This window comes from Ranitomeya variabilis, chromosome 1, assembly GCF_051348905.1.
Source record: "Ranitomeya variabilis isolate aRanVar5 chromosome 1, aRanVar5.hap1, whole genome shotgun sequence".
NCBI lineage: Eukaryota > Metazoa > Chordata > Amphibia > Anura > Dendrobatidae > Ranitomeya > Ranitomeya variabilis.
In genome coordinates, this window is record NC_135232.1 from 48,760,345 (window position 1) to 48,781,307 (window position 20,963).

The following is a 20,963-nucleotide window of genomic DNA, read 5'->3' on the forward strand; positions in this document are numbered from 1 at the left end:
CCTGTCTCGAGATGTGCGTGTTTTTGTGCAGTCTTGCGATGTGTGTGCTCGGGCCAAGCCTTGTTGTTCTAGGGCTAGTGGGTTGTTGTTGCCCTTGCCTATTCCGAAGAGGCCTTGGACGCACATCTCTATGGACTTTATCTCGGACCTCCCTGTTTCTCAGAAGATGTCTGTCATCTGGGTGGTGTGTGACCGTTTTTCTAAAATGGTTCATTTGGTGCCATTGCCTAAGTTGCCTTCCTCATCTGAGTTGGTCCCTCTGTTTTTTCAAAATGTGGTTCGCCTGCATGGTATTCCGGAAAACATCGTTTCTGACAGGGGTACCCAGTTCGTGTCTAGATTTTGGCGGGCAGTCTGTGCCAGGTTGGGCATTGATTTGTCTTTTTCGTCTGCATTCCATCCTCAGACCAATGGCCAGATGGAACGAACTAATCAAACTTTGGAGACTTATTTGAGGTGTTTTGTGTCTGCGGATCAGGATGATTGGGTTGCCTTTCTGCCGTTGGCGGAGTTTGCTCTTAATAATCGGGCTAGTTCTGCCACTTTGGTTTCTCCTTTCTTTTGCAATTCAGGGTTTCATCCGCATTTTTCATCTGGTCAGGTTGAATCTTCGGATTGTCCTGGAGTGGATGCGGTAGTGGATCGGTTGCATCAGATTTGGGGACAAGTGGTGGATAATTTGGAATTGTCCCAGGAGAGGACTCAGCAGTTTGCTAACCGCCGTCGTCGTGTTGGCCCCCACCTTCGTGTTGGGGACTTGGTGTGGTTGTCTTCCCGTTTTGTCCCTATGAGGGTTTCTTCTCCTAAATTTAAGCCTCGGTTCATCGGTCCTTATAGGATTTTGGAGATTCTTAACCCTGTCTCCTTTCGTTTGGACCTCCCGGCATCTTTCGCTATCCATAATGTGTTCCATCGGTCGCTGTTGCGGAGATATGAGGTACCGGTGGTTCCTTCTACTGAACCTCCTGCTCCTGTGCTGGTGGAGGGTGAATTGGAGTACATGGTAGAAAAGATCTTGGACTCCCGTATTTCCAGACGGAGACTTCAATATCTGGTTAAATGGAAGGGCTATGGTCAGGAAGATAATTCTTGGGTAACTGCCTCTGATGTTCATGCCTCGGATTTGGTTCGTGCCTTTCATAGGGCTCATCCAGATCGCCCTGGCGGTTCTTGTGAGGGTTCGGTGCCCCCTCCTTAAGGGGAGGGTACTGTTGTGTATCCGCTTTTTGGGCTCCCCTGGTGGTTGCTGGTGGTACTGGTGACTTGTTTGCACTTTGCTGCTTCTGTTCACCTGCTTCCATCAGCGTTTGGGAGTTTCCTATTTAGCCTTGCTCTCCAGTCATTTCCTTGCCGGTCTTCATTGTAACCAGAGCCTTCGGTTGCATGTTCCTGCTACTAGTCTGCTGATCAGCTAAGTGGACTTTGTCCTTTTGTTTTGTATCTTTAGTCCAGTTTGCAGTTTTTGTAATTCTCTGTAGCTGGAAGCTCTTGCGGGCTGAAATTGCCACTCCTGTGTCATGAGTTGACACAGGAGTCTTAAAGTAATTTCAGGATGGTTTTTTGAAAGGGTTTTCAGTTGACCGTGAAGTCCTCTTTTGTATCCTTCTGCTATCTAGTAAGTGGACCTCTCTTTGCTAAATCTACTTTCATACTGTGTATGTCTTTTCATCTTATTTCACCGTTATTACATGTGGGGGGCTGCTATCATCTTTTGGGGTATTTCCCTAGAGGTAAGCCAGGTCTGTTTCTTCCTCTACCAGGCTTAGTTAGTCCTCCGGCTGGCGCGTGGCATTTAGGAAGCCGTAGGTATGCTCCCTGGCTACTATTAGTTGTGTGGTAGATTTAGCTCACGGTCAACTCGAGTTTCCATCACCCGAGAGCTCGTTCGTTATTTATATGTTTCTTACGTTCCCTTGCCATTGGGAACCATGACACTTCCCGTTTTGTCCCTATGAGGGTTTCTTCTCCTAAATTTAAGCCTCGGTTCATCGGTCCTTATAGGATTTGGAGATTCTGTCTCCTTTCGTTTGGACCTCTGTTTTGAATTTGCTTTTTGGCTCCCTCTAGTGGTTACTAGTGATTTGACTCTGGGTATGTCAGTTGTTGTGAATTTGGATTCTGGGCTCCCCCGGTGGCTACTGGTGGAATTGAACTTGTGACATCATCTTCCCTGTTCACCTGTTCTGATTAGATCTGGGTGTCGCTATATAACCTGGCTTCTCTGTTAGATGCTTGCCGGTCAACAATGTTATCAGAAGCCTCTCTGTGCTTGTTCCTGCTCCCAGACATCTACTAGATAAGTTGGGCATTCGTCCATGTTTTGTTTTTGTATTTTGGTTCCAGTTCACAGCTGCAGTTTCGTTACTGTGTCTGGAAAGCTCTTGTTGATCAGGAATTGCCACTCTGGTATTATGAGTTAATGCCAGAGTCCTAAAGTAATTTCTGGATGTGTTTTGTTAGGGTTTTCTACTGACCATGAAAGTATGCTTTCTGTCTTCTGCTATCTAGAAAGCGGACCTCAAATTTGCTAAAACTATTTTCCTGCTGCGTTTGTTGTTTCATCTCATATCACCGCCAATATATGTGGGGGGCTTCTGTCTCCTTTTTTTGGGCATTTCTCTAGAGGTGAGTCAGGTCTTATATTTTCCTCTGCTAGCATTATTTAGTTCTCCGGCCGGCGCTGGGCATATAGGGATAAAAAGTAGGACATGCTACCTGGCTACTTCTAGATGATGCGGTAGGTTTAGTTCATGGTCAGTACAGTTACCATCTTCCAAGAGCTTGTTCCTATAGAGGCTTATGCTAGTTCTCTGGCCATGGAGATCATGACAGTTTGACCGGCCCACTAAAGGGTTAAAATCCTTGGCTGAGAAAGGAGAGAAATAAGAAGTCTGCTGAGAGTTTTTTTTTTTTTTTTTTTTTTTTTTCTGTGCTCTTAATTGGATCACTTGCCAGTCTGTCTATGCTGCAGTCTTTCTTTTTTTTCTCTCTCCTTATAATCTTTGAATGGCTTTGTGTTCACCTGTTAATAATGGATCTTCAGAGTGTAACTGCAGGTTTGAATAATCTCACCACGAAAGTACAAAATTTGCAAGATTTTATTATTCATGCTCCGGTATCTGAGCCGAGAATTCCTTTGCCGGAATTCTTCTCAGGGAATAGATCTGGGTTTCAGAATTTTAGAAATAATTGCAAGTTATTTTTGTCCCTGAAATCTCGTTCTGCTGGAGACCCTGCACAGCAGGTTGGGATTGTGATTTCCTTGCTCCGGGGCGACCCTCAAGACTGGGCTTTTGCATTGGCACCAGGGGATCCTGCGTTGCGCAATGTGGATGCGTTTTTTTTGGCCTTGGGCTTGCTGTATGAGGAACCTCATTTGGAACTTCAGGCAGAAAAAACTTTGATGTCCCTATCGCAGGGGCAAGATGAAGCTGAAATTTACTGCCAAAGATTCCGTAAATGGTCTGTGCTTACTCAGTGGAATGAGTGTGCCTTGGCGGCTACTTTCAGAGAGGGTCTCTCTGATGCCATTAAGGATGTTATGGTGGGGTTCCCTGTGCCTGCGGGTCTGAATGAGTCCATGACAATGGCCATTCAGATCGATAGGCGTCTGCGGGAGCGCAAACCAGTGCACCATCTGGCGGTGTCCACTGAGAAGACGCCAGAAAGCATGCAGTGTGATAGAATTCTGTCCAGAAGCGAGCGGCAGAATTTTAGACGGAAAAATGGGTTGTGTTTCTATTGTGGGGATTCTACTCATGTTATATCAGCATGCTCTAAACGTACTAAAAAGCTTGATAAATCTGTTTCCATTGGCACTTTACAGTCTAAATTTATTTTGTCTGTGACCCTGATTTGCTCTTTGTCATCTATTACTACTGACGCCTATATCGACTCTGGCGCCGCTTTGAGTCTTATGGATTGGTCCTTTGCCAATCGTTGTGGGTATGATTTAGAGCCTTTGGAAACTCTTATTCCTCTGAAGGGGATTGACTCCACCCCATTGGCTAATAATAAACCACAATACTGGACACAAGTGACTATGTGTATTAATCCGGATCACCAGGAGACTATTCGTTTTCTAGTGCTGTATAATCTACATGAGGATTTGGTGCTGGGATTGCCATGGCTGCAGTCTCACAACCCAGTCCTTGACTGGAGAGCTATGTCTGTGTTGAGCTGGGGATGTAAGGGGACTCATGGGGACGTACCTTTGGTGTCCATTTCATCATCTATCCCCTCTGAAATCCCTGAGTTCCTGTCTGACTATCGTGACGTCTTTGAAGAACCCAAGCTTGGTTCACTACCTCCGCACCGTGAGTGCGATTGTGCTATAGATTTAATTCCGGGTAGTAAATACCCAAAGGGTCGTTTATTTAATCTGTCTGTGCCTGAACATACTGCTATGCGAGAATATATAAAGGAGTCCTTGGAAAAGGGACATATTCGTCCATCGTCATCTCCCTTAGGAGCCGGTTTTTTCTTTGTGTCAAAAAAAGACGGCTCTTTGAGACCATGTATTGATTATCGGCTTTTGAATAAAATCACGGTTAAATATCAATACCCATTGCCGTTGCTGACTGATTTGTTTGCTCGCATAAAGGGGGCCAAGTGGTTCTCTAAGATTGATCTCCGTGGGGCGTATAATTTGGTGCGGATCAGGCAGGGGGATGAGTGGAAAACCGCATTTAATACGCCCGAGGGCCACTTTGAGTATTTGGTGATGCCTTTTGGTCTTTCTAATGCCCCTTCAGTCTTCCAGTCCTTTATGCATGATATTTTCCGCGATTTTTTGGATAAATTTATGATAGTGTATCTGGATGATATTCTGATTTTTTCGGATGACTGGGACTCTCATGTCCGGCAAGTTAAGAGGGTTTTTCAGGTTTTGCGGTCTAATTCTCTGTGTGTCAAGGGTTCTAAGTGCGTTTTTGGGGTTCAGAGAATTTCCTTTTTGGGATATATTTTTTCTCCCTCTTCCATTGAGATGGATCCTGTCAAGGTTCAAGCTATTTGTGATTGGACGCAGCCCTCTTCTCTTAAAAGTCTTCAGAAATTTTTGGGCTTTGCCAACTTTTATCGTCGATTTATTTCTGGTTTTTCGGATGTCGTTAAGCCATTGACCGATTTGACTAGACAGGGTGCTGATGTTGCTAATTGGTCCCCTGATGCTGTGGAGGCCTTTCAGGAGCTTAAGCGCTGTTTTTCTTCTGCCCCTGTGTTGCGTCAGCCTGATGTGACTCTTCCTTTTCAGGTTGAGGTCGACGCTTCTGAGATCGGAGCTGGGGCAGTGTTGTCGCAGAAAAGTTCTGACTGCGCCGTGATGAGGCCTTGTGCCTTCTTTTCCCGTAAATTTTCGCCCGCTGAGCGGAATTATGATGTTGGGAATCGGGAGCTTTTGGCCATGAAGTGGGCGTTTGAGGAGTGGCGCCATTGGCTCGAGGGGGCCAGACATCAGGTGGTGGTATTGACTGACCACAAAAATTTGATTTATCTTGAGACCGCCAGGCGCCTGAATCCTAGACAGGCGCGCTGGTCATTATTTTTTTCTCGGTTTAATTTTGTGGTATCGTACCTACCAGGTTCTAAGAATGTTAAGGCGGATGCCCTTTCTAGGAGTTTTGAGCCTGATTCACCTGGCAACTCTGACCCCACAGGTATTCTTAAGGAGGGAGTTATCTTGTCAGCCGTTTCTCCAGACCTGCGGCGGGCCTTGCAGGAGTTTCAGGCGGATAGACCGGATCGTTGTCCGCCTGATAGGCTGTTTGTTCCTGATGATTGGACCAGTAAAGTCATCTCTGAGGTGCATTCTTCTGCGTTGGCAGGTCATCCTGGAATTTTTGGTACCAGGGATTTGGTGGCAAGATCCTTCTGGTGGCCTTCCCTGTCACGAGATGTGCGAGGCTTTGTGCAGTCTTGTGACGTTTGTGCTCGGGCCAAGCCTTGTTGTTCTCGGGCTAGTGGATTATTGTTGCCCTTGCCTATTCCTAAGAGGCCTTGGACACACATCTCGATGGATTTTATTTCAGATCTGCCTGTTTCTCAGAAGATGTCTGTCATCTGGGTGGTGTGTGACCGTTTTTCTAAGATGGTTCATTTGGTTCCCCTGCCCAAATTGCCTTCTTCTTCCGAGTTGGTGCCCCTGTTTTTTCAAAATGTTGTTCGTTTGCATGGTATTCCTGAGAATATCGTTTCTGACAGAGGAACCCAATTTGTGTCTAGATTTTGGCGGGCATTTTGTGCTAGGATGGGCATAGATTTGTCTTTTTCGTCTGCTTTTCACCCTCAGACTAATGGCCAGACCGAGCGGACTAATCAGACCCTGGAGACATATCTGAGGTGTTTTGTGTCTGCTGACCAGGATGATTGGGTTGCTTTTTTGCCATTGGCGGAGTTCGCCCTCAATAATCGGGCCAGCTCTGCCACCTTGGTTTCCCCGTTTTTCTGTAATTCGGGGTTCCATCCTCGATTTTCCTCCGGTCAGATGGAATCCTCGGATTGTCCTGGAGTGGATGCGGTGGTGGAGAGATTGCATCATATCTGGGGGCAGGTGATGGACAATTTAAAGTTGTCCCAGGAGAAGACTCAGCTTTTTGCCAACCGTCACCGTCGTGTTGGTCCTCGGCTTTGTGTTGGAGATTTGGTGTGGTTGTCTTCTCGTTTTGTCCCTATGAGGGTCTCATCTCCTAAGTTTAAGCCTCGGTTCATCGGTCCGTATAAAATATTGGAGATTCTTAACCCTGTTTCCTTCCGTTTGGACCTCCCTGCATCCTTTTCTATTCATAACGTTTTTCATCGGTCGTTATTGCGCAGGTATGAGGCACCGGTTGTGCCTTCCGTTGAGCCTCCTGCTCCGGTGTTGGTTGAGGGTGAGTTGGAGTACGTTGTGGAAAAAATCCTAGACTCCCGTGTTTCCAGACGGAGACTCCAGTATCTGGTCAAGTGGAAGGGATATGGCCAGGAGGATAATTCTTGGGTCACTGCATCTGATGTTCATGCCTCTGATCTGGTTCGTGCCTTTCATAGGGCCCATCCTGATCGCCCTGGTGGTTCTGGTGAGGGTTCGGTGCCCCCTCCTTGAGGGGGGGGTACTGTTGTGAATTTGGATTCTGGGCTCCCCCGGTGGCTACTGGTGGAATTGAACTTGTGACATCATCTTCCCTGTTCACCTGTTCTGATTAGATCTGGGTGTCGCTATATAACCTGGCTTCTCTGTTAGATGCTTGCCGGTCAACAATGTTATCAGAAGCCTCTCTGTGCTTGTTCCTGCTCCCAGACATCTACTAGATAAGTTGGGCATTCGTCCATGTTTTGTTTTTGTATTTTGGTTCCAGTTCACAGCTGCAGTTTCGTTACTGTGTCTGGAAAGCTCTTGTTGATCAGGAATTGCCACTCTGGTATTATGAGTTAATGCCAGAGTCCTAAAGTAATTTCTGGATGTGTTTTGTTAGGGTTTTCTACTGACCATGAAAGTATGCTTTCTGTCTTCTGCTATCTAGAAAGCGGACCTCAAATTTGCTAAAACTATTTTCCTGCTGCGTTTGTTGTTTCATCTCATATCACCGCCAATATATGTGGGGGGCTTCTGTCTCCTTTTTTTGGGCATTTCTCTAGAGGTGAGTCAGGTCTTATATTTTCCTCTGCTAGCATTATTTAGTTCTCCGGCCGGCGCTGGGCATATAGGGATAAAAAGTAGGACATGCTACCTGGCTACTTCTAGATGATGCGGTAGGTTTAGTTCATGGTCAGTACAGTTACCATCTTCCAAGAGCTTGTTCCTATAGAGGCTTATGCTAGTTCTCTGGCCATGGAGATCATGACAGTCAGTCATCCCTTGTATGCTCACCTGGGCCGTTAGTTCAGGGGTGTTGCTATATAAGCTCCCTGGACCTTCAGTTCAATGCCTGGCAACGTTGTAATCAGAGCTAATCTGCTGTGCTCTTGTCTACTGATCCTGGTTCCTGCTAGATTAAGCTAAGTCTTCTTTCTTGCTTTTTGCTATTTGTTTTTGTTTGCATTTTTGTCCAGCTTGTACATAATCTGTATCCTAACCTTGCTGGAAGCTCTAGGGAGGCTGGAGTTCTCCCCCCGGGCCGTTAGGCGGTTCGGGGGTTCTTGAATTTCCAGTGTGGAATTTTGATAGGGTTTTTGTTGACCATATAAGTTATCTTACTACATTCTGCTATTAGTAAGTGGGCCTCTCTTTGCTAAACCTAGTTCATCTCTGTGTTTGTCATTTCCTCTTACCTCACCGTTATTATTTGTGGGGGGCTTCTATCCAACTTTTGGGGTCTATTATCTGGAGGCAAGAGAGGTCTTTGTTTTCCTCTTCTAGGGGTAGTTAGTCCTCCGGCTGGCGCGAGACATCTAGCGACCAACGTAGGCATGTTCCCCGGCTACTTCTAGTGTTGGCGTTAGGAGTAGATATATGGTCAACCCAGTTACCACTGCCCTATGAGCTGGATTTTTGTACTTCGCAGACTTACTTGTTCCTCTGAGACCCTCGCCATTGGGGTGATAACAGTTTGCCAGGCCAGTATTAAATGTTAAATGCATTGCAGAAGCGGGATTATAAGAAAGAAAATTCTGAGTTTTTTTTTTCTTTTTCTCATTTTTTTTTTTCTTTTCCCCTTTACCTCTGAGTGGCTTGTGTTTGCTGCAGACATGAATGTCCAGACCTTGATTACGGGTGTGGATCAGCTTACTGCTCGTGTGCAGGGCATACAAGATTATGTTATCAGAAATCCTATGTCAGAACCTAAGATACCGATTCCTGAACTGTTTTCCGGAGACCGATTTAAATTTAGAAATTTCAGGAATAATTGTAAATTGTTTTTGTCCCTGAGACCCTTTTCATCTGGAGACTCCGCTCAGCAAGTGAAAATTGTTATTTCTTTTTTACGGGGCGACCCTCAGGATTGGGCCTTCTCGCTGGCGCCAGGAGATCCGGCATTGGCTGATATTGATGCGTTTTTTCTGGCGCTCGGTTTGCTTTATGAGGAACCCAATCTTGAGATTCAGGCAGAAAAAGCCTTGCTGGCTATGTCTCAGGGCCAGGACGAGGCTGAAGTGTATTGCCAAAAATTTCGGAAATGGTCCGTGCTGACCTAGTGGAACGAGTGTGCATTGGCTGCAAATTTCAGAAATGGCCTTTCTGAAGCCATTAAGAATGTGATGGTGGGTTTTCCCATTCCCACAGGTCTGAATGATTCCATGGCCCTGGCAATTCAAATCGACCGGCGGTTGCGGGAGCGCAAAACCGCAAATTCCCTCATGGTGTTGTCTGAACAGGCACCTGATTTAATGCAATGTGATAGAATCCTGACTAGAAATGAGCGGAAAATTCATAGACGCCAGAATGGCTTGTGTTACTACTGTGGTGATTCTACACATGTTATCTCAGCATGCTCTAAACGTCTTACTAGGGTTGTTAGTCCTGTCGCCATTGGTAATTTGCAACCTAAATTTATTCTATCTGTAACTTTGATTTGCTCACTGTCATCGTATCCTGTCATGGCGTTTGTAGACTCAGGTGCTGCCCTGAGTCTGATGGATCTGTCATTTGCCAAGCGCTGCGGTTTTGTTCTGGAGACATTAGAAAATCCTATCCCTCTTAGGGGTATTGATGCTACGCCTTTGGCAAAAAATAAACCGCAGTTTTGGACACAGGTTACCATGTGCATGACTCCCGAACATCGGGAGGTGATACGTTTTCTTGTTCTGCATAAGATGCATGATTTGGTTGTTTTGGGTTTGCCATGGTTACAGACCCATAATCCAGTCTTGGACTGGAAGGCAATGTCGGTGTCAAGTTGGGGCTGCCATGGTATTCATGGAGATTCCCTGCCCTTGTCTATTGCTTCTTCTACGCCTTCGGAAGTTCCGGCGTATTTGTCTGATTATCAGGATGTCTTCAGCGAGTCTAAGTCTAGTGCACTGCCTCCTCATAGGGAATATGACTGTGCAATAGATTTGATTCCTGGCAGTAAGTTTCCTAAGGGGAGACTGTTTAATTTGTCGGTACCTGAACATACCGCGATGCGTTCATATATCAAGGAGTCTCTTGAGAAGGGGCATATCCGTCCTTCTTCTTCCCCTCTTGGTGCGGGATTCTTTTTTGTGGCCAAAAAGGACGGATCTTTGAGGCCTTGTATTGACTATCGGCTTTTAAACAAGATCACTGTCAAATTTCAGTATCCTTTGCCACTGTTGTCAGACTTGTTTGCCCGGATTAAAGGTGCCAAGTGGTTCACCAAGATAGACCTTCGTGGTGCGTACAACCTTGTGCGCATTAAGCAAGGCGATGAATGGAAAACCGCATTCAATACGCCCGAAGGCCATTTTGAGTACTTGGTGATGCCATTTGGGCTCTCTAATGCACCTTCAGTTTTTCAGTCCTTCATGCATGACATTTTCCGGAAGTATCTGGATAAATTTTTGATTGTTTATCTGGATGATATTCTGGTTTTTTCTGATGATTGGGACTCGCATGTGGAGCAGGTCAGGATGGTTTTTAAGATTTTGCGTGAAAATTCTTTGTTTGTTAAAGGCTCAAAGTGTCTCTTTGGTGTACAGAGGGTTCCCTTTTTGGGGTTCATTTTTTCCCCTTCTGCTGTGGAGATGGACCCAGTCAAGGTCCGAGCTATTCATGATTGGACTCAACCCTCGTCAGTTAAGAGTCTTCAGAAGTTCTTGGGTTTTGCTAACTTCTACCGTCGTTTTATCGCAAATTTTTCTAGCGTTGTTAAACCATTGACGGATATGACCAAGAAAGGCTCTGATGTAGCTAACTGGGCTCCTGCTGCCGTGGAGGCTTTCCAGGAGTTGAAACGCCGGTTTACTTCGGCGCCTGTTTTGTGCCAACCTGACACCTCACTTCCCTTTCAGGTGGAGGTGGATGCTTCGGAGATTGGGGCAGGGGCCGTTTTGTCGCAGAGAGGCCCTGGTTGCTCTACTATGAGACCTTGTGCCTTTTTCTCCAGGAAGTTTTCGCCGGCAGAGCGAAATTATGATGTGGGCAATCGGGAGTTGTTGGCCATGAAGTGGGCATTTGAGGAGTGGCGTCATTGGCTCGAGGGTGCTAAGCATCGTGTGTTGGTCTTGACTGATCACAAAAATCTGATGTATCTCGAGTCTGCTAAACGCCTGAATCCTAGACAGGCCCGCTGGTCATTGTTTTTCTCCCGTTTTGACTTTGTGGTCTCGTATTTACCAGGTTCTAAGAATGTGAAGGCCGATGCTCTGTCTAGGAGCTTTGTGCCTGATGCTCCTGGAGTCGCTGAACCTGTGGGTATTCTTAAGGAAGGAGTTATCTTGTCAGCTATTTCTCCTGATCTGCGGCGTGTGTTGCAGAGATTTCAGGCTGGTAGGCCTGACTCTTGTCCATCTGACAGATTGTTTGTGCCTGTTAAATGGACCAGCAGAGTCATTTCCGAGGTTCATTCCTCAGTGTTGGCAGGGCACCCGGGAATTTTTGGCACCAGAGATCTGGTGGCCAGGTCCTTTTGGTGGCCTTCCTTGTCAAGGGATGTGCGGTCATTTGTGCAGTCCTGTGGAACTTGTGCTCGAGCTAAGCCTTGCTGTTCTCGTGCCAGCGGGTTGCTCTTGCCCTTGCCTGTCCCGAAGAGACCTTGGACACACATCTCTATGGATTTCATTTCTGATCTTCCGGTGTCTCAGGGCATGTCTGTCATCTGGGTGATATGTGATCGTTTCTCCAAGATGGTCCATTTGGTTCCTTTACCTAAGCTGCCCTCCTCTTCTGATCTGGTTCCTGTGTTCTTCCAGAACGTGGTTCGTTTGCACGGCATTCCTGAGAATATTGTGTCGGACAGAGGATCCCAGTTTGTTTCCAGGTTCTGGCGATCCTTTTGTGGTAGGATGGGCATTGATTTGTCGTTTTCATCCGCTTTTCATCCCCAGACTAACGGACAAACGGAGCGAACTAATCAGACTTTGGAGGCTTATTTGAGGTGTTTTGTCTCTTCTGATCAGGATGATTGGGTGACCTTCTTGCCGTTGGCTGAATTTGCCCTTAATAATCGGGCTAGTTCCGCCACCTTGTTTTCGCCATTTTTCTGCAACTCTGGTTTCCATCCTCGTTTTTCCTCGGAACATGTGGAGCCTTCTGACTGTCCTGGGGTGGATTCTGTGGTGGATAGGTTGCAGCGAATCTGGAGTCATGTGGTGGACAACTTGAAGTTGTCACAGGAGAAGGCTCAGCGTTTTGCCAACCGCCGCCGCGGTGTGGGTCCCCGACTTCGCGTTGGGGATTTGGTATGGCTGTCTTCTCGATTTGTTCCTATGAAGGTCTCCTCTCCCAAATTTAAGCCTCGCTTCATTGGTCCTTACAAGATATTGGAAATCCTTAATCCTGTATCCTTTCGCCTGGATCTTCCGGTGTCATTTGCCATTCACAACGTATTTCATAGGTCCTTGTTGCGGCGGTACGTTGTGCCTGTGGTCCCTTCTGCGGAGCCTCCTGCTCCGGTGTTGGTTGAGGGCGAGTTGGAGTACGTGGTGGAGAAGATCTTAGATTCTCGTCTCTCCAGGCGGAGGCTTCAGTACCTGGTCAAGTGGAAGGGCTATGGTCAGGAGGATAATTCCTGGGTGGTCGCCTCTGATGTGCATGCGGCCGATTTGGTTCGTGCCTTTCACGCCGCTCATCCTGATCGCCCTGGTGGTCTTGGTGAGGGTTCGGTGACCCCTCACTAAGGGGGGGGTACTGTTGTGAATTTGCTTTTTGGCTCCCTCTAGTGGTTACTAGTGATTTGACTCTGGGTATGTCAGTCATCCCTTGTATGCTCACCTGGGCCGTTAGTTCAGGGGTGTTGCTATATAAGCTCCCTGGACCTTCAGTTCAATGCCTGGCAACGTTGTAATCAGAGCTAATCTGCTGTGCTCTTGTCTACTGATCCTGGTTCCTGCTAGATTAAGCTAAGTCTTCTTTCTTGCTTTTTGCTATTTGTTTTTGTTTGCATTTTTGTCCAGCTTGTACATAATCTGTATCCTAACCTTGCTGGAAGCTCTAGGGAGGCTGGAGTTCTCCCCCCGGGCCGTTAGGCGGTTCGGGGGTTCTTGAATTTCCAGTGTGGAATTTTGATAGGGTTTTTGTTGACCATATAAGTTATCTTACTACATTCTGCTATTAGTAAGTGGGCCTCTCTTTGCTAAACCTAGTTCATCTCTGTGTTTGTCATTTCCTCTTACCTCACCGTTATTATTTGTGGGGGGCTTCTATCCAACTTTTGGGGTCTATTATCTGGAGGCAAGAGAGGTCTTTGTTTTCCTCTTCTAGGGGTAGTTAGTCCTCCGGCTGGCGCGAGACATCTAGCGACCAACGTAGGCATGTTCCCCGGCTACTTCTAGTGTTGGCGTTAGGAGTAGATATATGGTCAACCCAGTTACCACTGCACTATAAGCTGGATTTTTGTACTTCGCAGACTTACTTGTTCCTCTGAGACCCTCGCCATTGGGGTCATAACAGACCTCCCGGCATCTTTCGCTATCCATAATGTGTTCCATCGGTCGCTGTTGCGGAGATATGAGGTACCGGTGGTTCCTTCTACTGAACCTCCTGCTCCTGTGCTGGTGGAGGGTGAATTGGAGTACGTGGTAGAAAAGATCTTGGACTCCCGTATTTCCAGACGGAGACTTCAATATCTGGTTAAATGGAAGGGCTATGGTCAGGAAGATAATTCTTGGGTAACTGCCTCTGATGTTCATGCCTCGGATTTGGTTCGTGCCTTTCATAGGGCTCATCCAGATCGCCCTGGCTGTTCTTGTGAGGGTTCGGTGCCCCCTCCTTAAGGGGAGGGTACTGTTGTGTATCCGCTTTTTGGGCTCCCCTGGTGGTTGCTGGTGGTATTGGTGACTTGTTTGCACTTTGCTGCTTCTGTTCACCTGCTTCCATCAGCGTTTGGGAGTTTCCTGTTTAGCCTTGCTCTCCAGTCATTTCCTTGCCGGTCATCATTGTAACCAGAGCCTTCGGTTGCATGTTCCTGCTACTAGTCTGCTGATCAGCTAAGTGGACTTTGTCCTTTTGTTTTGTATCTTTTGTCCAGTTTGCAGTTTTTGTAATTCTCTGTAGCTGGAAGCTCTTGCGGGCTGAAATTGCCACTCCTGTGTCATGAGTTGACACAGGAGTCTTAAAGTAATTTCAGGATGGTTTTTGAAAGGGTTTTCAGTTGACCGTGAAGTCCTCTTTTGTATCTTTCTGCTATCTAGTAAGTGGACCTCTCTTTGCTAAATCTACTTTCATACTGTGTATGTCTTTTCCTCTTAATTCACCGTTATTACATGTGGGGGGCTGCTATCATCTTTTGGGGTATTTCCCTAGAGGTAAGCCAGGTCTGTTTCTTCCTCTACCAGGCGTAGTTAGTCCTCCGGCTGGCGCGTGGCATATAGGAAGCCGTAGGTATGCTCCCTGGCTACTATTAGTTGTGTGGTAGATTTAGCTCACGGTCAACTCGAGTTTCCATCACCCGAGAGCTCGTTCGTTATTTATATGTTTCTTACGTTCCCTTGCCATTGGGAAATTCTGACAGTTACCCTTGGAAAAATACAAAACTGGGGGCTAAAAAATACTTTTTGTGGAAAAAAAAATGATTTTTTGTATTTTCACGGCTCTACATTATAAACTGTAGTGAAACACTTGGGGGTTCAAAGTTCTCACAACACATCTAGATAAGTTTCTTGGGGGGTCTAGTTTTCAAAATGGTGTCACTTGAGGGGGGTTTCTACTATTTAGGCGCATCAGGGGCTCTGCAAATGCAACGTGGCGCCTGCAGACCAATCCATCTAAGTCTGCATTCCAAATAGCGCTCCTTCCCTTCCGAGCTCTGCCATGCGCCCAAACGGTGGTTCCCCCACACATATGTGTAATCAGTGTACTCAGGACAAATTGGACAACAACTTTTGGGGTCCAATTTCTCCTGTTTCCCTTGGAAAAATACAAAACTGGGGGCTAAAAATAATTTTTGTGGAAAAAAATGATTTTTTATTTTCACGGCTCTGCGTTGTAAACTGTAGTGAAACACTGGGGGGTTCAAAGTTCTCACATCACATCTAGATAAGTTCCTTGGTTGGTCTAGTTTCCAAAATGGTGCCACTTGTGGGGGGTTTCTACTGTTTAGGTGCATCAGGGGCTCTGCAAATGCAACGTTACGCCTGCAGACCAATCCATCTAAGTCTGCATTCCAAATGGCGCAATTTCCCTTATGAGCTCTGCCATGCATCCAAATGGTGGTTCCCCCCACATATGGGTAATCAGCGTACTCAGAACAAATTGGACAACAACTTTTGGGGACAAAAAGAGAAATGATCCAGCTGGAGGTGGAGGCAGTTCAAACTTTGTGAGACTTTATTAGACAACTAAACCGATAAATAGTTCTTCAAAATGAAAAATCTTTACATAGCAAACACCTGGCACACCAGTGAGGAGGATCAACGCGTTTCAACTATGAAGTCTTACTCATTAGATCATGAGTAAGACTTCATAGTTGAAACGCGTTGATCCTCCTCACTGGTGTGCCAGGTGTTTGCTATGTAAAGATTTTTCATTTTGAAGAACTATTTATCGGTTTAGTTGTCTAATAAAGTCTCACAAACTGCCTCCACCTCCAGCTGGATCATTTCTCTTTTTGTCTTCATTTGCTGTGGGCGCTCACCCTGAACCGTGCTGGGCGTTGGCAGGTCTGGGGATACCGTCCAAGACTGGTAAGCTGACTATATTCCTTTTTTCTTTTGTTAACAACTTTTGGGGTCCAATTTCTCCTGTAACCCTTAAAAAAATACAAAACTGGGGGCTAAAAAATAATTTTTGTGAAAAAAAAATGATTTTTTTATTTTCACGGCTCTGCGTTATAAACTGTAGTGAAACACTTGGGGGTTCAAAGCTATCAAAACACATCTATATAAGTTCCTTAGGGGGCTACTTTCCAAAATGGTGTCACTTGTGGGGGGTTTCAATGTTTAGGCCCATCAGGGGCTCTCCAAACGTAACATGGTATCCCATCTCAATTCCAGTCAATTTTGCATTGACAAATCAAATCGCGCTCTTTCCCTTCCGAGCTCTGCCATGCACCCAAACAGTGGTTTACCCCCACATGTGGGGTATCGGCGTACTCAGAGAAAAATGGCACAACAACTTTGGGGGTCCAATTTCTTCTCTTACCCTTGGGAAAATAAAAAATTGGGGGCGAAAAGATCATATTTGGGAAAAAATATGATTTTTTATTTTTACGGCTCTGCATTATAAACTTCTGTGAAGCACTTGGTGGGTTAAAGTGCTCACCACATCTAGATACGTTCCTTGGGGGGTCTATTTTCCAAAATGGTGTCACTTGTGGGGGGGTTCAATGTTTAGGCACATCAGGGCCCTCCAAACGCAACATGGTGTCCCATCTCAATTCCAGTCCATTTTGCATTGAAAAGTCAAACGGCGCTCCTTCCCTTTCGAGCTCTGCCATGCCCCAAACAGTGGTTTACCCTACATGTGGGGTATCGGCATACTCAGAACAAATGGCACAACAACTTTTGGGGTCCAATGTCTTCTCTTACCCTTGGGAAAATAAAAAATTGTGGGCGAAAAGATCATATTTGGGAAAAAATACGATTTTTTATTTTTACGGCTCTACATTATAAACTTCTGTGAAGCACTTGGTGGGTTAAAGTGCTCACCACATATCTAGATACGCTCCTTAGGGGGTCTACTTTCCAAAATGGTGTCACTTGTGGGGGGTTTCAATGTTTAGGCACATCAGGGGCCCTCCAAACGCAACATGGCGTCCCATCTCAATTCCAGTCAATTTTGCATTGAAAAGGCAAACGGCGCTCCTTCCCTTCCAAGCTCTGCCATGCGCCCAAACAGTGGTTTACCCCCACATGTGGGGTATCGGCATACTCAGAACAAATGGCACAACAACTTTGGGGGTCCAATTTCTTCTCTTACCCTTGGAAAAATAAAAAAATTGGGGCGAAAAGATCATATTTGTGAAAAAATATGATTTTTTATTTTTACGGCTCTGCATTATAAACTTCTGTGAAGCACTTGGTGGGTTAAAGTGCTCATCACACATCTAGATAAGTTCCTTAGGGGCCTACTTTCCAAAATGGTGTCACTTGTAGGGGGTTTCAATGTTTAAGCACATCAGGGGCTCTCCAAACGCCACATGGCATCCCATCTCAATTCCAGTCAATTTTGCATTGAAAAGTCAAACGGCGCTCCTTCCCTTCCGAGCTCTGCCATGTGCCCAAATAGTGCTTTACCCCAACATGTGGGGTATCAGCGTACTCAGAACAAATTGTACAACAATATTTGGGGTCCATTTTCTCCTGTTATACCCTTGGGAAAATAAAACAAATCGGAGCTGTAGTAATTTTTTTGTGAAAAAAAGTTAAATGTTAATTTTTTTTTAAACATTCCAAAAATTGCTGTAAAACACCCGAAGGGTTAATAAACTTCTTGAACGTGGTTTTGAGCACCTTGAGGGGTGCAGTTTTTAGAATGGTGTCACACTTGGTTATTTTTTATCATATAGACCCATCAAAATGACTTTAAATGTGATGTGGTCCCTAAAAAATATTGGTGTTGTAAAAATGAGAAATTGATGGTCAATTTTTAACCCTTATAACTCCCTAACAAAAAAAAAGTTGGTTCCAAAATTGTGCTGATGTAAAGTAGACATGTGGAAATTGTTACTTATTAATTATTTTGTGTGACATATCTCTGTGATTTAAGGGCATAAAAATTCAAAGTTGGAAAACTGCAAGATTTTCGCCAAATTTCCATTTTTTTCACAAATAAACACAAGTTATATTAAATAAATGTTACCACTATCATGAAGTACAATATGTCATGAAAAAACAGTGTCAGAATCGCAAAGATCCGTTGAAGCGTTCCAGAGTTATAACCTCATAAAGGGACAGTGGTCAGAATTGTAAAAATTGGCCCGGTCATTAACGTGCAAACCACCCTTGGGACTTAAGGGGTTAAACAAAGGTATAGAAAAAACTGTGACAAAGTCATATTTTTATTGTGTATCCCACCTCCAAATAAAACAAGAAAAATTGTCAAAAACTCATTCAGCAAGAAACAAAACCTTATGTACAGTAGTTCAGTCCTCATATTTCATGGTTCTTGGAATATAAAGACATAAATTAACTATTTGTTTAATATTTTCATGCAAAAAAAAGTGGTTAGACATAAAAAAAACTAGATAAATAAAAAAAAAGTCTGAATTCTTAATGGGCAAAAAGTAAGAAGAACCAGTAGGTGACCAATCTACAGCCACAGCCACACCAACCTCTAAGGCCGCCGTCACACATGCGAGTTTTACGGACGTAAGAGCGCACAAACTACGTGCGTAAAACTCGCATAACATACGGCACAATTATTCTCAATGGGGCTGCTCCTATCAGCCGTATATTACGGATCCTTAATATACGGCTTTCTACGGCCGTACAAAATCGCAGCATGCTGCGTTTGTCAGCGTATTGCGCAAAAAAATCACCAATGAAAGTCTATGGGGGCGAGAAAAATACGGATTCCACACGGACCAGCAGTGTGACTTGCGAGAAATACGCAGCGGTGTTAGTGAAAAGTCGGTAATTCAATTGCCGGCTTTTCATTTCTCCTGCCTAAACCCGACATGATATGAGACATGGTTTACATACAGTAAACCATCTCATATCCCCTTTTTTTTTGCATATTCCACACTACTAATGTTAGTAGTGTGTATGTGCAAAATTTCAGCGCTGTAGCTGCTAAAATAAAGGGTTAAATGGCGGAAAAAATTGGCATGGGCTCCCGCGCAATTTTCTCTGCCAGAGTGGTAAAGCCAGTGACTGAGGGCAGATATTAATAGCCTAGAGAGGGTCCATGGTTATTGGCCCCCCCCCGTGGCTAAAAACATCTGCCCCCAGCCACCCCAGAAAAGGCACATCTGGAAGATGCGCCTATTCTGGCACTTGGCCACTCTCTTCCCACTCCCTGTAGCGGTGGGATATGGGGTAATGAAGGGTTAATGCCACCTTGCTATTGTAAGGTGACATTAAGCCAGATTAATAATGGAGAGGCGTCAATTATGACACCTATCCATTATTAATCCAATAGTACGAAATGGTTAATAAAACACACACACGATTAAAAAGTATTTTAATGAAATAAACACACAGGTTGTTTCAATATTTTATTGCTCTCTCAATCCATTTGCAAACCCTCGCTTGGCAAAATAATAAATGCACAAGATACATACCCTCAGATGAACCATCACGTCCCACGAGGTAATCCATCTGAAGGGGTTAATTATTTTACAGCCATGAGCTGTGCTAATGCACTCGCTCGTGGTTGTAATCCCCGGGGAATGAAGGAAATCTGAGTGATCTGTACTTACATTGAGTTGCGGTGATGCGCCCTCTGGTGGATGAACTCATGAACTGCAGCCTTGGAAAAGTTCCCACGCTCGAGTTCATATGAGTTCATCCACCAGAGGGCGCCTCACCGCAACTCAATGTAAGTACAGATCACTCAGATTTCCTTCATTCCCCGGGGATTACAACCACGAGTGAGTGCATTAGCACAGCTCATGGCTGTAAAATAATTAACCCCTTCAGATGGATTACCTCATGGGACGTGACGGTTCATCTGAGGGTATGTATCTTGTGCGTTTATTATTTTGCCAAGCGAGGGTTTGCAAATGGATTGAGAAAGCAATAAAATATTAAAACAACCTGTGTGTTTATTTCATTAAAATACTTTTTAATCATGTGTGTGTGTGTTTTATTAACCATTTCGTACTATTGGATTAATAATGGATAGGTGTCATAATTGACGCCTCTCCATTATTAATCTGGCTTAATGCCACCTTACAATAGCAAGGTGGCATTAACCCTTCATTACCCCATATCCCACCGCTACACGGGAGTGGGAAGAGAGTGGCCAAGTGCCAGAATAGGCGCATCTTCCAGATGTGCCTTTTCTGGGGTGGCTGGGGGCAGATGTTTTTAGCCACGGGGGGGCCAATAACCAAGGACCCTCTCCTGGCTATTAATATCTGCCCTCAGTCACTGGCTTTACCACTCTGGCGGAGAAAATTGCGCGGGAGCCCACGCCAATTTTTTCCGCCATTTAACCCTTTATTTTCGCAGCTACAGCGCCCACATTTTGCACATACACACTACTAACATTAGTAGTGTGGAATATGCAAAAAAAAAGGGGATATGAGATGGTTTACTGTATGTAAACCATGTCTCATATCATGTCGGGTTTGTGCAGGAGAAATGAAAAGCCGGCAATTGAATTACCGACTTTTCACAGATATCGCGCTGAATTAAATATAAATACAGTATATATATATGTGTCTCAATGACAGTACGGATGCCATACGGATTACATACGGAGGATGCCATGCGCAAAATACGCTGACACACCCTGCCTACGGATCACTATTTTGGGAACATTTCTCCGTATTCCGGCCGTATTCCGGCCGTAAAATACGGACCGTATTGTCTTACGCCGAGTGTGACGCCGGCCTAAAGAGTCACTTGACTTCTTCACTGTGAAGACGGAGTGGTAGAGTTCCAGGACAACTTTTCTTGCCTCACCATTAATCTTTCAAGCAAGAGACCAATACCAGTATTCTTTTATATGACTTATTTTATTTTTTTCGGAATAGAAATGAGTAGATTGATTCGTGAAAGATTGAATTTGAGTCGAGTTTCCTGAAATCCATGCTTTCATGTGAATTTGAAAATTTTGAGATTCAATTCGCTTTTCACAAATAAAAACTTGCCCTGCACCATTTCCCATACTGCTGAAGCATCAGAGAGTGGGCTAAGGTCATTTTGCAATGACACGTGGGCCTCCCCATAATGCCCTGTGATGGCAGTATGGTGGTCAGTACATGGGCAATCACAGATAAGCGATTCCCAGCGAAGTACAGTTTGTTCTACAGAGTTGTTTT